Source organism: Hakea prostrata, chromosome 3, assembly GCF_041222555.1.
Source record: "Hakea prostrata isolate BN-2017 chromosome 3, UWA_Hpros_2, whole genome shotgun sequence".
NCBI lineage: Eukaryota > Viridiplantae > Streptophyta > Magnoliopsida > Proteales > Proteaceae > Hakea > Hakea prostrata.
The window spans coordinates 72,287,830-72,293,521 of NC_142602.1; the positions used below are offsets into that span (position 1 = coordinate 72,287,830).

Consider the following 5,692-nt stretch of genomic DNA (forward strand, 5'->3'; position numbering starts at 1 on the left):
CAACGCCCTAAAAGAAAAAAAAATCCACACTACAGGAAAGTTCAACCTTTATTTCCCATGAAGTTTTGAATTAGAAAGGAGCTAACCAGATATTTCTTTTCAGAAAGTAAATATGAGTATCTTGTATTAGCCGTTGGATCAACATGTAATACGTGGTTGAATCCAATTCACTTCAGGGATGGAGCATTCATACATAAAAGATGAAAGAATTGATTCTATTAGCTGATGATCCATTATATTCTCCTTCCATACCTGTGATTCTATTAGGTATGGGACAGCAAATGTCTACCTAAGTTGAAATCCTTTTTGTGGAAAGCTCTAGCTCAAGGCTACAGGAGAGAACCTGGTTAAAAGGAAACTACCAATTGATCCCATTTGTAGGAGGTGTGGGTATGATATAGAGACCACAGATCATATTCTTCTTGAGTGCCCATTTGCAAAAGTAGTGTGGTTCGGATGCAAGCTGTCTTATCTCACGCCGGATGCTCAAGAGGTGAAGTTGGCCCAATTTATTGAGCATTGGAGGAAGTTGAAATTCCCTTCAAAAAAGGCAGAAGCTGAAGCCTTTAGTTTGGTCATGTTTGTCTGTTGGAACCTCTGGATCTCTAGGAATGAAATGATTTTCAGAGGAATCTCATGGAACCCAGAGGAGGTGATCTCTAGAGCTGAGAAAGGACATTCTGAATTCTGGAGTTGCAGTGATGGAAATTTGGAGTTTAAAGAGGATACCAGAGAAAAAGCTTGGTCTCTACCACAAGAAGGGTGGTTGAAATTAAATACGAGACTTCTCTTGGTTTGAGGATTCTGGGCAAGGAGGTGCAGGTGCCATCTTGCGGGATCACTTGGGCCGAATCATCTGGGCTTGTTCTGATCGAGTGGAGTGTGGGTCGGTACTTGAAGGTGAGGCTTGGGCCTTGAGAATGGGTTTGGAAGAGTTGGTCTATGGGGGCTTCTCCAACATCATTCTCGAAGTGGACTGCAAAGAGCTCGTGGATCTTGCTTATGGGCATGCCCCGGATGACCCTTTCCTTGCTTCTCCTTTGTTAACCGATATCAGAAATTTTATTTGTAGGTCTGATTCCTTTGTTCTTCAGCCCATTTCTAGAGCTGCCAATTGTGTGGCTGATGCTCTAGCCAGGAAGGCCTCATCCTTGGTAAGTAGGGTGATTTGGCCAAATTTCACTACATGGCTCCTGGACCTGTGTTGCCAGGATGTTGTTGGTCCATCTTGCCCCTTTCAATGAAATTACTCTTTACCAAAAAAAAAAAAAAAAAAAAAGAATCCATTATATTTTCAAAATACCAAAAAAAAATAAAATTGATCCATTATTTTTGGTCGTCTGCTAGAGTTTAGGTTTCTTGGTTCACAAGGAACCAATGTAATTTATCCCCCACCAAAAAAAAATGTAATATCTTTTCTTGGGACCCTCTGAATAAGAATAAAGTGTTCCATCGGAAAAGAAAAGGTAAAAAGCCTTCTGTTCAAAGGGGCAAAAGCTAGAAGGGTAATTGCAACCGCATCGTATTACTATAAAAATTTCAATCGTATCCTCTTACAGAAAAAATTTTCAATCACAACCCCTGGAAGTTTCCTACTGTTGAAAACAGATCTTATTATTTACCCCCAACAAAAATATTTTATTCTTTGTTATAGTTGAGGTTCCTTTTTACTGGATGGGTCAACTACCAAGTGTTGGATCAACATAAAATGGACACGGTAAAAACAGCAGTTGGAGGCAATTCAATAACCACTCAACCCCCAAAACCCTTGTAGTGGAAGATCCAAATCCCCTTCCTATATGCAATTTTTACAATGATTTTTTTTTTCTTCTGATAGGAGATTGTGTCTTCAAAGTCATGTATGCTCATTTACATTATATTGTTAAGATCGAAACACAACATCTATACAAGCAAAGAAATAATCATCATTATTTACCCAAAAAAAAATCATTAATTGAGAGTTGTTGCATGAAGAAAGAACCTATGTATGGCAATGGTTGCCAGTGGAATTTGATTATTTCTTTGGTATTCAGGAGTTGGAAACCATTCATTAATTCATTCTATTTGTGTGGAAGTCTTTGGTATCATAGGTTATTCTTTTATACAATACAATACAAGAGATGGAGCCTAGAACATTTTTATTTGAAAAACAACGTGAGTTATCGACTTTAGTTGCTTGAATATCTCGTAACTTAATTTGAAGGAGTTGATAAATATATTTAGCATACTCATCATACCTTAGGCACAAAAATGCTTTAACATGCTTGGAAATAAGCTTCTAAATTTGTAGTAGGCCATAGGACAGGAAAATGAGTTTACCCTCATGTTGAGCAGGAGACATATCCCTTCGCATCTAACCACACATAGAATTGCATTATCATTATAACAAGGATGAAAGGGCGATGGAAGTATGCACTTCAGGGGGTATTTGAAAAGAAACATGAAACATGGGAATATTGCAAATGTAGACTAAATAGGAAGGTGTGCCAGTAATTACTCTAGACATATCACTTTAATCCAGTACTACCATTAGTACGGAAAGAATCTATTCCCAATAAATGTGTAAAGTAAAACAGCCAATCGTCTTTTCTAACCCTTAAAGCCTGGAATCTATACCTTGTAAGCCTTCTTCGTCAAGTCAAGTTGCCTTTAAAATGGTTTTTCTGCTTCTTCTTTCACTCTGTGCTCCACAACCCAAACGTCACTCCCCGTTTCTTTCTTTGCTCTATTCACTATTCCCAACCCTTTGCTTAATTCCGTACCAGGAATGACTTCTGCTTCTGTTCTTGTTGACAAAATGGGGAGATTTGGTTTGGGAAACTCAAATGATCATGGCGAGATTTGGTTTGAAGTTGCACCACAGTTGATGACACCCATCTCATCCATGCCACTCTACACTCGTTACAATGAACGAATTCGACCTCTGCTCGACACCATCGACAAACTACGCCAGCTCAATGTCATGCAAGAAGGCATTGAGTTACCCACCATTGTCGTTGTGGGTGATCAATCCTCCGGCAAATCTAGTGTTCTTGAGTCACTCGCCGGCATCAGTTTACCTCGAGGTCTCGGCATCTGTACTCGTGTTCCCCTCATAATGCGACTTCAGCAACACCCATCACCTGAATCTGAACTTCACCTGGAGTATAACAATCAAGAAGTTCATACAGATGAAGATCATGTAGCTCAAGATATTCAAGATGCCACCAGTGAGATTGCTGGTTCGTCTAAGGGAATTTCCAATACTCCTCTCACTCTTGTTGTGAAGAAGATCGGTGTTCCTGATTTAACCATGGTTGATTTGCCTGGTATTACCAGGGTTCCTGTTCGTGGCCAACCTGAAGACATCTACGAGCAAATTTCAGACATAATTATGGAGTATATAACTCCAGAAGAGAGCATTATTTTGAATGTCTTATCTGCTACTGTGGATTTTCCCACCTGCGAATCGATAAGGATGTCGCAACGCGTGGACAAGACCGGGGAGAGGACCTTGGCTGTTGTGACCAAGTGTGATCAAGCTCCCGAAGGTCTACGTGAGAAGGTTATTGCAGATGATGTCAACATTGGGCTCGGTTATGTCTGCGTGAGGAATCGAATTGGAGCAGAATCATATGAGGAAGCAAGGGAGGAGGAGGCAAGATTGTTTAAATCTCATCCCTTTCTCTCTAAGATCGACAAATCGATTGTGGGTATCCCTGTTTTGGCCCAGAAGTTGGTGGAGATCCAAGCAACTAGTATTTCCAAGTGCTTGCCAGGCATTGTGAAGAAGATCAATGAAAAGCTGAGCCTCAATGTTTCCGAGCTTGACAAATTGCCCAAACATTTATCCAATGTCACGGATGCAATGACTGTGTTTATGCAGATTATTGGTTCTACAAAAGAATCCCTCAGGAAAATTTTCATCAGGGGTGAGTTCGATGAGTACCTAGAAGAGAAGGACATGCATGGCACAGCTCGAATGGCGGATATGCTCGATGGGTACTCCAAAGAACTCCACCAAAAGTGCAGCAACCAAGGGGCAAAGTTCTTAGTGGATGAAATTAAAGTGTTAGAGGAAGCGAAAGGGATTGAGCTACCCAATTTCATTCCTCGCACTGGTTTTCTCAGCATATTACAGGGCAAAGTGAAGGAAATATCGCATATTCCTGTTCAATTTGTTGAGAAGATATGGTCTTATATTGGAGCTATTGTAGTGTATGTCTTGATGTCTCACGCTGATGGGTATCCAAAGCTTCAATCTTGCATGAGAAGGGCAGTGCAGAATCTGATGGAGAAGATGAAGGGGGAATCGATTGAACGAGTGATGGAGATGGTGGAGATGGAGAAGCTCACGAATTATACATGTAACCCTGAATACATGTCAAGATGGAGCAAGTTCATGGCAAACCAACCAATCTTTATGCAGCAATGGATCAATGGATATACTACTATGCAGTTAGATGGAGTGGGTGAGGTAGAAATTGGTCATCTAAGGGAGTACTATCAGGACTTGTTGGGTAAAGCATTTGATCTGAGAATGAGAATTACTGCTTATTGGGAGTCTGTGTTGCAGAGATTGGTGGATTGCTTGGCTCTTCATCTTGTGTTTAGTGTTCAGAAGCTGGTGAACAAAGAGATGGAGAAGGAGATGGTGACTGAGTTGATGAGACCTGGTAGTGGTGGTATTGAGCAGTTGCTGGGAGAATCTCCTTCCATTGCTACAAAACGAGACAGGCTCAACCAGAGTATCGAGTTATTGAGGGAATCAAAGAGGGTTGTGGGAAAGATCATGGATATGGTTGAACCTCCCAGCAATAACTTCTCTACTAGGCTTGGGTTTTTGAATTCTGCTTTTATCCCTTGTGCCCCTCAAGAAATTGAAGTCGCGCCGCCCTCCCATGAAAATTGCTTGGTAATTATGCAGCACCTGCAGCAACCAAGTTCTCGACCGTCCATTTCTGAAAATTGTGTTTTCACACTTTTGAGAAACGGTCGGTTGAGATTGAAATCTCAGTCCAAATCTCAATCTCAATCGTTCGCAGCACAGTGCTGCACTATTATTGCACAACAATCAAGTTGAGCCCTCTACATCTTCCATTTTTGTATAGGAGATGATGGTGTATGGTTTCCTACTTTTGTATGCTTAGTATTTTTATGTTTTATGTATGCTATCTGGGAGGTTACCCAAAAATAATATATACTCACTGGGAAGTGCCATGCTATTATTGTGCCAAGGTGAAGCGTTCCTATTTGCTTGTAAGGGTTCTATTACTATGTAGGGTTTGCTAATATGTAGGTGGAATATCTGCAATGAAAAGAATAGTTTGAATATTTTAAGGTTTGCATTTTATTTTATATTATTTAGGACTAGGGTCATTTGGGGATAGGATTGTGCTGTTGTGCTTCTTTTACACTATTTCATACATTTAGTTCTTTCTTAGGGCTCAAAGAGAGATCCATGTTTACATGTGTGATTGTGAGCAATTTTTGTTCACACTTGCACAGATATCGTCAGTGCAGGCATGAGCTTATGACATGTTGCATGTAAGAAATCTAATAGTTGTAACACGATCGCATTTGATTTTTATTTTTCTAAGTTCAAAATTTGCAAAATTGTTAATTGTAAAGGATGTGAACCATTTCTTTTTTCTATTAGAAATTTGGGAATTGAAAGGTGAAGAATATTTGGTAAAGGATGGAAGAGAAACTG

At 40.1% G+C, this 5,692-nt stretch overlaps 1 pseudogene; it reads left to right on the plus strand.

Annotated features, from left to right (window-relative positions):
* The first annotated feature begins 2,693 nt into the window (after positions 1-2,693).
* LOC149022990 (dynamin-related protein 4C pseudogene) lies at positions 2,694-5,297 on the plus strand (annotated as a pseudogene).
* The last annotated feature ends 395 nt before the right edge of the window (positions 5,298-5,692 follow it).